This window comes from Paramisgurnus dabryanus, chromosome 10 (genome assembly GCF_030506205.2).
Source record: "Paramisgurnus dabryanus chromosome 10, PD_genome_1.1, whole genome shotgun sequence".
Classification (NCBI taxonomy): domain Eukaryota; kingdom Metazoa; phylum Chordata; class Actinopteri; order Cypriniformes; family Cobitidae; genus Paramisgurnus; species Paramisgurnus dabryanus.
The window spans coordinates 32,234,489-32,246,975 of record NC_133346.1 but is presented as its reverse complement, the minus strand read 5'-3'; the positions used below and the strand labels follow the sequence as shown (position 1 = coordinate 32,246,975).

General features: G+C 35.6%; 3 long non-coding RNA genes across 3 annotated transcripts; 1 reads left to right on the top strand and 2 right to left on the bottom strand.

Annotated features, from left to right (window-relative positions):
• Positions 1-4,022: 4,022 nt before the first annotated feature.
• LOC135718203 (uncharacterized) lies at positions 4,023-9,139 on the bottom strand. Its single transcript, XR_010520673.2, has 4 exons — positions 8,994-9,139; positions 7,889-7,989; positions 4,853-4,938; positions 4,023-4,218 (listed from the first exon to the last, which is right to left on the bottom strand). It is a non-coding gene; the product is annotated as an uncharacterized lncRNA (long non-coding RNA).
• Positions 5,449-9,690, top strand: LOC141282862 (uncharacterized). The gene is made up of 3 exons (XR_012337715.1): positions 5,449-5,672; positions 5,781-5,877; positions 9,612-9,690. It is a non-coding gene; the product is annotated as an uncharacterized lncRNA (long non-coding RNA).
• LOC135718204 (uncharacterized) lies at positions 9,622-11,019 on the bottom strand. The gene is made up of 3 exons (XR_010520674.2): positions 10,972-11,019; positions 10,783-10,871; positions 9,622-9,944 (listed from the first exon to the last, which is right to left on the bottom strand). It is a non-coding gene; the product is annotated as an uncharacterized lncRNA (long non-coding RNA).
• Between the last annotated feature and the right edge of the window lie 1,468 nt (positions 11,020-12,487).

Here is a 12,487-nt window from a genome sequence, read left to right as displayed (position 1 = left end):
AATAATTTTCAAATATGCAAGAAAAGATTTGTACTCTTAAAATATTTATAAAAATATTATATAAAATATTTGTTCAAAGAGATTTACAAATGTCTGAAGAGCAGAAACGTTTCAGGACTCGGACAGCGCCATGAGTGTTTTGAAAAGCATTACTTAAAAATGTTCTCATCTCACCTTATCCACAGGTACAAAGTCATCATGTACAATAAATCCGTGGAGAACCCTGAAAAACGAACTTTTGGTGTAGTAAAATATATTAGATTAACCCTCATAATTTCTACATAGTAATATAACATTTATTGAGAACTACATTTACCTAAGTAAAATGATACATACATTCACAATTAATTCATGTGAAAAATGAACTGTGTGGGAATAGTGAGTCCTATTAAATATTTTCCTGTATTATTTAACTGTTTTACTGCATATAGTCCTAAAATAACGAAGTACATTTAATCAAAAATTTAGCACATTCAAATCTGGTTAAAATAATCTGAGTTAAATTAATTTAAGCATATAAAATCCATTAAACAAAATAATTCAAGTAAAATGAACTTAAAATTATCAGTACATGTTGTAGGCAATACCAATAGTCTTTGTGCCTGAATATTTTGATTATTTAAGCCAGTGCTTTAAGTGGGCCGGAACACACTGGTACTCAGTACCGCCACTTCTAAATATAGCTCTTGAGCGTACCACCACCTCTCCGTGCGCCCAGAACGTGCTTTTGGCGTACCGGAACGCTCATTTGCACATCTGTTTAATTTAATCCTTCGGCTGCGCTGAATGTACGCTTCCTAATTCGTCCCACCGAGAGCAGAGACTACATTACCCATACACCCTTGAGTTTAGTAAAAAGCGCATGCGCTGCTTTTGCTGCTGTCAGTCAGGTCTGGGGAGGTGTGTGTTTGTGTGGGAAACGCGCAACCATAGCTGCTCGGTTAAAATTAAAATACAATAAACACTTAATATGCCCTCCTTGTTTTAGACTCTGAGTAGTAAAAGAACAAGGTCAGAATCAGAGGACTCGCTGCCTGACATCCCACCAAGCCAGAATGATATCACTGCAGGTCAGACGCAAAGCTTTATCCAATACCCTTTTGTAGGTACTGTACGTGATAATCTCAGCTGTCGCGGCTGTCAATTTCGTTCCCCTCGACGCAACTTCGGATTTTCTCAGGCAATGTGCAGGGTAAAAACATTCTTGAAATTGTAATAGACATTTAGTTTAATTTCTAAACTACCAGTGAACGAGATTTCAATGAATTTGAACGACATGCAAAGTAGTTTTACCACCCGCAAAATGGAAAACAATAGGACAAAATAAAGTCATAACTTTCTAGTTTCAAATGGCCAGTATTTTGTTATTCTTGAACCCATAGTCTTGGTGTCATTTTAAAGTTTTTTTTTAAGCTCTTTCTATCTGAACAACTAGTTTTAGCATTGAACCATGCTGAAAAGTTTACTCACATATCTACCTTTTGCACATTTTATTTATGTTCAATAATAGCTCTTTCTACAGTAGCTCTTTCTAAGGGTATTTTTTTTCAAAATCCTTTTGCATATTTTATTTATGTTCAGTAGCCCTTTCTAGCTCAAGCAAATCCACAAACTTATAAAAGGATTTATTATTTTTTACAATGTCGTCTGTTGACTGCTGAATATAACCCCCCTTCAATATAGAAGTCGAGTGAGCAAAAAAAAAAAAAAAATTTGGAGTACCGGCACCTCTTTTGCCCCACTTAAAACACTGATTTAAGCAGAATAAAAACTGATAAGAACTCTAACTACTTAAATATTTGTTAATAAAATGTCATAGAGGTTTAAGCTATTATATGTATTATGTTGTTTTGTTGTAAATTATAATTTTGTGAAGTTACCGTTCAGGTGATCAGTGTTTACTTATATGAACCCTGTTCAGCACATTTGATTGTTTTCTCTCCACAGTACTGTGTGTGTTTTATGTGGAAAATCAAAGTTTTTCCATGACTGACTTATAGTCGGTCATTAATTTTGTGTTATGATAACATTTATAACACTATTCACCTTATTCCGCCACGCCCCTTTTCAATTCTTCGCTCTTCCGCATTTTGTCAACCGACTTCCGCTGCTAATATGGCACAGTGCATTTGGTAGCTAGTTTGGTGGTTAGAAGATTGTTTGTAGTTCACTATAACTTTAGCGAAATGACAAATATCGCAACTGCTGTAAATGTTTTAAATTAGGAGCACGGAGAAAACTTGATACGACGCTCGGTCTTATAATGACCCATCAATCGTCTCGTGGTTAGACGATATGAAGCAGGCGCGGCAAGTAACCTACCCAGATAGCACACGTACGTCTCAGATACGTCTTGTAAAGATCTTTACATCTGCTGACGATCGTCTTTGAATAATACGTCTTCCATATCTCTACAAGACGTATTTAAGATCTTAAAAAATTCTAAATCCTACCTGCCTGCAATGCATCTCCGTTTGGTCTTGAATCCGATCAAACGCAGACAAATCAGCAAAGACCTCCAACTCATTTCATTTTTTAAATAAATGTCTTGTTTAATTGTTTTAAAAATATAGTCAACATGTTTTTAAGGGTTGGCATTAATTTTGAAGCAAAAAATATAATTAAATATAATTAATAAAAGCCCATAATCACGTATAATAAAAAAGCAATATAGACATTTTTCGTTTAATCCAAAACGTTAAAAAGGCACTTACCGTAGATAAAGCACCATGCACAAGAAAAGGTGATCTCATACTCTTTCTGACTACAAAATATTAACAAATACAAAACACACAAGAACATCATTGCCAACAGCCACTGCCCCTCTGACTGTTTTATCAGTCTGAAATGAAAAAAGTTATACATTTAATTAAATAAAACAATTGCCAACCAGCTGATTATCTTAAGGTGACCCTGCTTACTGCAATTCCTGCTTATTATAATTACTGGGTGTGACTCACATTAAGTGTGTTTGTCAACAGTTATATATCTAAGCTTGAAACTTTTGATAGTTTTTGACCCCACGCCATCCATTGAAATTGTGTAACACACCTTGCATTTTCACAACATTTAGTTTTAAAAATCATCTGAACAAACTCTGAGCAAACCAAAGGTGATATTGAGAATGTTTATATAGATGAAGAAACCTCATAAAAAATTGAAAACACAATACACAATCATTTGACCAGGTTTAATCCAGCATCACAGCATGAATTATATTGACTAGTTTGTTTACCAAATTTGAATAAAATGTTTAACCTATGTGTTAATATGATTACAGCCACAGTGTAACAAAATACTGCAAAGCTATTGATCACGTTCTCATTACATTACTTCACAAGACCCAAAGCTGATCAGGACACTTTAAGAGCACTGTAACATATTAACTGCTGAAAGAACCATGTAATACTGTGAATATAATGACAAACTGTTCCATAACACTTAGATGTGACTTTAATTACAATACAACATACTCTTTCTCATACTCAGGGTTTTTAAACTGTGGGTGAAGACCCACTTGTGGGTCGCACCGTAAGATAGTGAGTGTTGCATTGTAGTGATGGTTTGTCCAATTAATTATTAGCAATGGTTTTGATATACTATAAGATTACACCTGTCTAAAGCCCATAATACACGGCACGATTTTTGGCTGTCCCAGATGAAAGATTACCAATCGTGAAACAATCGTGGAGATTTCTGTGATCGTGGCTCTTAATTGGTGGTCCTATCTCATACAGTGTGAGAGGTTTAAAGACGTCTGTTTTCCCAGTCCTTGGACCAAAGACACCTACGATAGTTTTATGACAGTGTAAGAAGTTCAGCATGATCATCGCACATCAACAATGTGTTTGCTTCTACGATCTGCAAACCTGTATTTGTTTACCACTAGCGCATGTTGATGACAGATGTCGCAGCCGTAGATGCAATAGGTGTCTTTATCGACAGTCTACTGCTGAAGTTTAAACAATCCTTGTCACACAGTGTGATAAGGTCTTATTGGATTGCAAACATCCTGCTGTGTATCCCGAGCTTAATATGTTGTGGAATGAAAAGTTTGGAAACCCCTGCTTAACACAAAGTCTCATTTAAAGTTTATAAGAACTTTTGCAATAGACCGACACTAAACGAAACTGATGGCAGATGAGGTGTTGGGATGACAATGGGCCAGAGTTGAATCTGTGCATCTTAGCAGATCACAGGCAGGTTTCTCCTGAAGTGCTGCATTAAGAAAAGAAAGGAAAAGATGTTAGAACATTTTTAAGGAAATTTAAATAATTCTCACAATCAATATTGGACTATAAACAATAAATTATTACCAATGCAATAACATGCAAACAGACCTGTCAACCACCTTAATAATAGATACTACGCGGTAGGCATGGGCTGGTTACCAGTTTTAAGGTACACCGTGGTTTTAAACAGTCAAGGTTACAAAACCACTAAAATGGTCTGTGAAACCGTCTCCAAGGTATGAACTGTATTTATACAAAATTCATTAAGTCATGTGATTGATTTGATGTTTACATGTAATATACATTTCGAAAATATTATATATAATATAATTTAAAGGCTTTATTTTTACCTGCCATTTAAAAATAAAAATAAATTAGTGTAGCAATGGGAATACCGCAACACTGTGAAACCGTGGTATTTTTGCTAAAGGTAATCATACCGCCAGAATCTTATACTGGCCCATGCCTACTAAGCGGTTGTACCATGTGTTAGAAACATCAAGATTCTCACATTTTTAGGGCTAGCGCAATACCACAGTTTTGTCTATTCTTCATGTTCTCTAGGGCAGTTATTTTGCCCCAGTGACAGAAACAGCGACAGTAATCAAATAATTCATTACCTTATCTACATGTGGGTAGAGGCCCACAGGTGAAGGAAGATTTTTGGCCTGCACTTTCACAGCTGGTAAACATGGATTGTGGTGGGCTAGTGACAGAATGAAGAAGATCAGTTTAAAATGTGCTTTACAACCAGAGGTTGCATTATTTTGACAGACAAGGGCTGTAAGAAAATTGTCAAAATCAATAATAATATGAGCCAGCAGCCAAACAATAACAACTAAACTCAATCAACTATCTTAATCTGCCTGAACTCAAATCTTGTGGTCTATAAAGTCGGAGTTTATCTGTGTGTAATTTAACCATCATGTTAGACTGAAGGAATTGCAGTTATCATTAGATTTCCCGACAGCACTGGACAAATTACTTCTCACACTCAGTGTGACTTGAGACAAAGGATAAACAAAGACATTGAGTATGTTTACATGCACATAATAAGAGGACAATTATCTTATTATGATATTATAAAAATCAGCTTATTACATTAACATGTTTCAAGCGTTTTAATTTACTTTTATTTGTGAAGTTTATCTATCACAGGTGGAGACATACGCACATACGAAACGGCAAAAAAGACGCAAGACACTACCTGTGCCAATCAGTTTTTGCCATTTATGGGCTTTACCCTATAAAAGAAAACCATTTTATGCATTTAAATGACCTTACACGTTATCAGTTTATTAAGCGTTTAGACTATGTAGACACACTCACTGTGCACTAAAATTAAAAAAAAATTGGTTAACACAACCCCTCGTGGTGGCTTCACTCAGAGGTTGGAGAAGACAACCGGTGGACTCAACATCAAGCCTCTGCACGATTCAGGTAAGTGGAATAAAATACATTGTAAATAAACATTATTAAAACAGATTGTGAAGTCATTCATTCAAAACTTGCTATGACCTAAGCCTAAATGACTTAATTTCTTTTTAGAATTAAGACAACCTTAGCAGGAGAGCCCCAGCAGTAACTTTCTCTCAAGCAGATGAGCAATAAGTTGCTTTGTATGAACACCACCCTAACAATCAAGGTAAAAGAGCATTAAACATTAAAGGTATTGCGGAGAATTTAGATTTTCCGGGTGGATCATCATGACTATTGGTCCTCCTAGTTGTCAATCTGGAGTGTTGCGAAATTGCATTTAAAAAAAAAGCGGAGACGGCGTTTCTTTTCTAAAATTCGAGAAAATCCTCCGCTACACCTTTAAAGCTCCACTGTGTAAGATCTACTCCCATCTAGCGGTGAAAGTCTATATGACAAGCAACTGAATAATACTTTCTAGCCCCCTCCATTCGGAACGCGTTTTAACTCGTACGGTGGCCCGGCCGTGTCATGCCAAGGTTAACATGGCTTCCAGTAGCTACAAAGCAAAAGCAATGAGAAAAAAATGAACAATTTGCAATGTCCTTTGCCTGTGATCCATCAAAGCACACAGATTTATGTTTAACATGAAAAAAGTCTGATTGTCATGATATGTCCGCTTAAAATCACATACAAAAAGCAACCATGATGGGTTTAAATGGACGCGAATTAATATTATGTCAAAGTACAATGCTTATGTTTTAAGTAAACGTTACATGTCCGTGTATATGTAAGAGCTTTCTCTCATATTGGTGAAAAAAGATCGCGCAACTTTCACACGCTTGTAAAATGAAACGAAATACACGCAGATCAGACGATTTTATCAGAGTATTATGTCAGACATTATGTCAGAGTACAATGCTTATGTTTTAAGTAAACGTTACATGTCCGTGTATATGTAAGAGCTTTCTCTCATATTGGTGAAAAAAGATCGCGCAACATTCACACGCTTGTAAAATGAAACGAAAGACGCGCAGATCAGACGCTTTTATCAATGAAAGGCTAAAAATAGGGCTGTCACCGTGTGATTGTGCTAGAGGTCAGAAAAGATGAAAAACATTTTTCTCAGTACCTCAGATTACATAAATGGGCGGAGAGACTGCGTGTGGCGGTTCAAACACATTAAACCACATGCATGTTTACACTAACAAGTGTTATGCATAATCATGCTAAAGTTAGCCAAGGAACTATAAAACTTCAAGTTTACAACATGGACTGTATAGATGTAAACGAATATGCTGAATTACCTGTGGAGAATATAGAAAGTGCAACTTCAGTGTCCCTTGAGCCCCCTCTTGGAAAACTAACTCCAATAGTGACTTTGGTCTTGATGTTTTTCCTGTCACGTTGTCGTTTAACATCCCCGTTTCGCATCCTTGGCGATTTGTTTTAATGTCCTCGAGAATATGTCTTCAACAGGCTTTCAAATCAAAGCATTAGATCGCAGGTTCATCACGGTGTGCGGTTGTTGTAAAATCCGAAGGATTCAGCTACGCAGGTCACGGCTGGATACGTCATCAAGCCTGGTTTATTTAAATCAACTGAGCATTATATTCGCAAGTCATACGCATATTACATCAATTTACAATTTACTAAGAATAATTGTCAGCTTTATAATTGTTAATATTCTGAAATAAGACTGTCTTGATGACGTATACCGCCTACACATGCAACCTCCGGAGGCTTCAGCTATCGGCCAGCGTGAGTGTAGTCTGAAAGCGCGAAAGGCGGAGCTTGAATTTCAGGAATGTCCCTCGTCGGCGAATGTATTTCAAAGATGGAGGCACAACATGGATTCAGCCAGAGAGCGCTTCGACGGTATGCATTTTAAATAGCAGATTCTACACTTACGAGAATACTTTCATTAGTGGGTGGGAAGTAATTACACATGAATGAGCACATACTTTTGAAAGAAAACATGTGTTTTTGTTAAGAATTAACTCAATAAAGTACACAGTAGAGCTTTAAGTGGAACATTTCTATAGCATGCTGCTTATAGCTAGTGAGAAAGATAATCTAATTGATCTACCATGCATATCCTTCAAATAACTTAACAGAACAACTGAACATGTATAATATGATTTAATATGTACATTATTAATAATAATTGTTAATAATATTTAATATTTGTGAAATTATATACTTGTGAATTCATTATATTTGCAATGTTTATACATTACCTGTTTTTAGGTAAACAGATTATCCATCAGTGGGTGCCTCAAGGTCGGCTCTGTAAATACTGTAATCTGCATGTTTCCGAGCACACATTTACCAGGACACACTAATATTAAACAGAAAAACAACATAAATCAGTGTTAAACACAAACAAATTTTAGGTAAATTAAATAAGGTTTTCATTTTCAATCAATATAAAAGAAATAAACGCAATAAAAAACAATGTCAGTGACGTAATAAATATGTGTAAATTTACACGCATAATTTATTAAGCATTATAAAAAATCCAGCAATATTATTAAACTTTGGTTATTTGTTATTATCCCTGCATTCAAATGGTTGCAGGTTGGAGCAGAAAGTTAACCCTTCTGTCGCGCAAGCGCGAGCTGGTCGCGAGCATAGACAGTGGTCGCGAGGCCATTCGTACGTCATGTGAGCGCCATTTTCATCATATGACCGTTTTTCCTCAGGCACACTTCAACATTTTCTTCGCATTTAACATCATTATTAACATGTAAATAATATAATTCGTAAACATAACGTTTATGTTAATTTATAATATGTTTTTTTTATTTATTGTTGGCTTTAAGTTAATTTGTCTGTCAGACTCAGTTTGTTCGTGTTGGTAAGTAACTTAACGTACGTTATTAACGTTACGCTAGCCTTTTGTCATGTAGGTGTTGTTAGAAACTGACAAAAATACGAATTAATTCACAGATATAAATAACTTTATAGCTAATACAACTGATAAAATATATTAACTTAATTATCAAACCACTTCGCTATAAAACTTTAAGGCTTCTTGTGAATACCGGTCGTTTACATAACGTTAACTTACTCCAAGCAAGTCGGGCGGGAAGATTGATACATTTTATAACTCAAGTAACTTTAAGTTAAACAGGGGCTGGTCAAGGCTAACTTAGCAAATGTTTACCCCACTACCGCTGAGAAAACGGTTACATGTTCAACGTGCCTTGCCTTCAGGATTTGCAGCTCGATTTTGGCTTGCAATGATAAACGTTACAAACAAACAAACCAAAAAAAGAATGATCATATACGACAATCAATCTTTAGATCCACTACATGCATAACATAATGTTGGTTACTTACCTCTACTGATGAAACTCCTTCGTCAGCGTTGTAACTTCACATGTTGGTTTTGGTAAATTACACGAGGCCAAAGATCGAGGTGAAAAAGAGAAATAAATCGTTCTGCGATCGTTTAACGCGATGAGACACGAAGCCTTAAAAACCACAGGCTAACGTTACTCCAGCCCAAAGATTAGTGTAGCCCTTGTGTCCGGCTTCACGTGGCTTAGCGTTAACCAGTATGACATCACAGTACCGCGTGATTAAACTGTTTCGTGGGCTTTTGAATCACTCTCCCGGTACTTCAATGTCTGCGCATGTCTGCATGAAGTCAACCACTCAATGCTTGTAACAGGGGTAGCGTTTGTGCGCTCAGTGATTTAGGGTGTAACAAAACAAGATTATTACATTAATATTATCAATTAGTATTGTAATAAAGCTTTTAAATGTTTGTTAATGATTAAGTGTCATTAACAAACTCTGATTTAAAACATCAATATATATGCTACGTAAATTTTCCTTAAATCATCAAAACATCCAAATTCAATGAAACAAAAACAAAAACAATGTATTTAAGATGAGACACATTCAGCATTAATAATTTTTTCTCTCTTTTTTGTTTGACTTTGTTTTCTAAAGTAGCCTGTTAACAGTAGACCAAAGGTATGATGATCAATTATAAATGCAATATGGTTGAAAGGTCAGTAAACAAACAACAAAAAGGTAATTTCTTAATAGAATGTCTATACATTTTTTGCTTTTGTTACATATTTCATACATCAAAATCATTAAACGTTAATAATTATGTATTCCAACTTGTTGCAGCTTGACAAAAATGTAGCTTGAAGGAGAAGGGACAGCTGAGTAACAAAGTCCTGGTACGCAGACGACGATACTATTACACTGACAAGAGTGTAATGATGATGGAGACACAAGCCAGAGAAAGGGGGGACCAAACACCAGGCCAGAATTCTGCATGAGTCAGGTAAGCATAATGAGTTACAGCAGTGGTTCTCAACTCTGTTCATGGAGTCCCACTGCTCTGTGCATTCTGTATGTCTTTTTGATCTGACAGACTGAGGCTGCGTCCAAATATCACTTTGTGCATCCTATCGTGCATCATGTTCTGGATGTAAAGCATGAGACTTTTAATTGTATGTTAACATTTCTATGGTGTTCACTGCATTATTGTTATGCATTTAGTGAAACATCTGCAACATTGTGTCGTTTATTTAGGGACTACTGAATAAATAATACACTTTAATAAAGCTACATACTCAAAACAAAGAGCTTTTTTACAGGAGCAAATAATTCTGCATCTAAAAGTTTGATATAAGCAAATGTTCATTTCAGAGTGTTCATTTTATTTACAGAAAAACTTAAAAATGTTAAATATAAATTAAAAGTAGTAAATAAAACACAAACACGTTTTGGTGCAAATTGCTGGCACTACCTGGATTGAAATTTTTACACATGCTAAGTGTGTCCCATCGGATGAATAATTCTACATGCACGCTTGGGATCTTCACGCCCACTAGAATACTTAGGCCAAATACAAAAAAAACGTAATGTAAGTAGTCTAGTGCAAAGACAACAAGTGTGAACATTTGGACACAGCCTCAGTTCAGTTCATGAAGATCTCTACTAATGAGCTGATGATTTGAATAAGGTGTGTTAAATAAGGAAGACATACAAAATGTGAATAGCAGAGGACCTCAAGGAACAATGTTTAGGTACAGTTACACTGTATAAAACATTAACTAAACAGACAAATTATTTGTCATAGCTTCAATAAACAAAAGAATGTCACCTGCATTTTAGTTTCAAGCATTTTTCCACAATGAAGCCAAACTGGAAGAAAATAAGCTTCTGCTTTGCATCTGACATCAATTCAGAAACCTGCAAAAATAATCACAAGAGAATGAAGAATGTTTAAAATATACATAGAAATAAGCTCTAAGGAGCGGCATGGTTTACAGTAAGATTATGGGGTACTCACACTATGCATACTGTATCATACCAAAGTATGTTTTACCTCCAAAGTTTGGTGTGACTAGTGTGAGCGCTCCGTGCCCTACTACACTTGGTCTCTGCAACAGTCCAGTTTAGTTCATGTTAGGGGGGCATATTTTGAAACATAAATATTTTCAAATTATTTGCGACCCTTACAAAGACACTAATTTCCCACAGCCAGCAACAGCACAATGTTTGTCTGACATCACAATCTTACTGTTATTACAACTTTATGATTGTCAACAACTACTACTTTAGACTGAACACCAGTGGGCGGAGCCAACGATATAATGATGTGCTGTGTCTTTCTGTGGGGGAGGTCAAATGAAAATTAATCTAGATAGTGACATCACTACTCCAGCCATTTTACATTCGTAAAAGAAGAATGCTGTCTGCGATTTACTTATGTTTCCATGATTGCAAAAACCTTTATCGAAGTACATATACAATTGTTTAAGTGTCATAATTACAGGGTTCCTACAGGTTTCTTCAAGTTAAATTCAAGTCTTTTTAAGACCTTTTTAAGACCATTTATATAAAAAATTAATACCCATTTCACGTCCCTACCAGCAAAGAAAAACTAAAATACTTAAACTTGTGTTCATTTATTTTTCCGATGTGAAATGGGTAAAAAGATTATAAGCCAAGCAAGTGTGAAAAAATTTTTTCAGTAGGCCACAAGAAAGTTTGCCAAACAATGTTAAGTTGTTAAGGAATTTCTGAGATTTTCTTTGATTTTTCCCACTTCTCCTTTGCCTGTTGCTGTGTTGTGTTGCAGTCTATGATTGTGGTGATCTTCATTTACTGAAGGTATCACGTGTTCGCAGTATTTTGTACTGTGACCCGGGACTGTGTTGCGTTCTCAATTATTGGATCCGCCACTCTTTATTTATACTACTTTATTAAACAAACAGAGATGCAAACACATGTATGTTCAAAAAAGAGAAAGGTAATCTAAGCCCTCACACCCAGGCAAATATCCAGATACTTAGGCTACATTGCCACAGACCCCTGCCATCCCTACCAACCTAGGTATATAGAGAAAAATGAAATTCGAAAATCAAAAGACGCCGACATTAATTTGGAATATTCAATTTCATTTTTTATGTTAAACCAAAACTCTTATTGAACTATCTAGCACTTCTTCTTGCTTTACTCCTTCTTCCTCTTCTTCCTGGCCACCTCCTGCAACGTATCCAGGGCCTTCCATCTGGCTGCATTCATTTATATTAATTTCACATTATATTTCATAAATCCAACCATAAATGAACAAAGCTGACAATGTTTGTCAAAGCATCACAAAACACTTTACTGTTTTTGCACTGACATATGAAGCAATACTTGTGTAGATGACCCCTTTTATCAAACTCTTTTGAATACAATAATATGTATAGTATATTAATGATAGAAAGTGCAGGTCTAGAGATTATAAATGTAATCGGTGTGTTATGGTTTATGTAGTTTTCTTTCCTTTTTTAGATAGAGCAGAAGCAGTAAAAGTG